The sequence below is a fragment of the Arachis ipaensis genome, chromosome B10 (assembly GCF_059453495.1).
Source record: "Arachis ipaensis isolate K30076 ecotype BB chromosome B10, ASM5945349v1, whole genome shotgun sequence".
In the NCBI taxonomy this organism is placed as follows: domain Eukaryota; kingdom Viridiplantae; phylum Streptophyta; class Magnoliopsida; order Fabales; family Fabaceae; genus Arachis; species Arachis ipaensis.
Genome location: NC_142435.1, coordinates 13,274,554 through 13,275,937, shown reverse-complemented (window position 1 = coordinate 13,275,937; position 1,384 = coordinate 13,274,554). Strand labels below are relative to the sequence as shown.

General features: G+C 41.4%; 1 non-coding gene across 1 annotated transcript; it reads right to left on the bottom strand.

Moving 5' to 3' along the window:
- Window positions 1-490: 490 nt before the first annotated feature.
- Window positions 491-598, bottom strand: LOC148579191 (small nucleolar RNA R71). The gene has a single exon (XR_015899367.1). It is a non-coding gene; the product is annotated as a small nucleolar RNA R71 (small nucleolar RNA).
- Between the last annotated feature and the right edge of the window lie 786 nt (window positions 599-1,384).

The window sequence follows — 1,384 nt, the reverse complement described above, 5'->3', positions numbered from 1 at the left end:
TCCTGAACCTGAAAGAACTCTGAAGAGGAAGCTAAGGGAAGCTAAAGCACAACTCTCTGGAGAAAATCTGACTGAAAATTTCGAAAAAGAAGGAGACATGGCCGAAAATAATAACAATGCAAGGAAGATGCTTGGTGACTTTACTGCACCAAATTCCAATTTACATGGAAGAAGCATCTCAATCCCTGCCATTAGAGCAAACAATTTTGAGCTTAAACCTCAATTAGTTTCTCTGATGCAACAGAACTGCAAGTTTCATGGACTCCCATCAGAAGATCCTTTTCAGTTCTTAACTGAATTCTTGCATATCTGTGATACTGTCAAGACCAATGGGGTTGATCCCGAGGTCTACAGGCTTATACTTTTCCCGTTTGCTGTAAGAGACAGAGCTAGAGTATGGTTGGACTCTCAACCTAAGGATAGCCTGAACTCTTGGGATAAGCTGGTCAATGCTTTCTTAGTCAAGTTCTTTCCTCCTCAAAAGCTTAGTAAGCTTAGAGTGGATGTTCAAACCTTCATACAAAAGGAAGGTGAATCCCTCTATGAAGCTTGGGAGAGATACAAGGAACTGACCAAAAAGTGTCCTTCTGACATGCTTTCAGAATGGACCATCCTGGATATATTCTATGATGGTCTGTCTGAGCTATCAAAGATGTCACTGGACCATTCTGGAGGTGGATCTATTCACCTAAAGAAAACGCCTGCAGAAGCTCAAGAACTCATTGACATGGTTGCAAATAATCAGTTCATGTACACTTCTGAAAGGAATCCTGTGAGTAATGGGACGCCTCAGAGGAAGGAAGTTCTTGAAATTGATACTCTGAATGCCATATTGGCTCAGAATAAAATATTGACTCAGCAAGTCAATATGATTTCTCAGAGTCTGAATGGAATGCAAGCTGCATCCAACAGTACTCAAGAGGCATCTTCTGAAGAAGAAGCTTATGATCCTGAGAACCCTGCAATAGCAGAGGTGAATTACATGGGTGAATCCTATGGAAACACCTATAATTTCTCATGGAGAAATCACCCAAATCTCTCATGGAAGGATCAACAAAAGCCTCAACAAGGCTTTAATAATGGTGGAAGAAACAGGTTTAGCAATAGTAAGCCTTTTCCATCATCCACACAGCAACAGACAGAGAACTCTGAGCAGAATCCATCTGACTTAGCAAATATAGTCTCTGATCTATCTAAGGCCACTTTAAGTTTCATGAATGAAACAAGGTCCTCCATTAGAAATCTAGAGGCACAAGTGGGCCAGCTGAGTAAAAGGGTCACTAAAACCCCTCCTAGTACTCTCCCAAGCAATACAGAAGAGAATCCAAAGAGAGAGTGCAAGGCCATTGATATAATCAAAATGGCCGAACCTACAAGGGAGGGA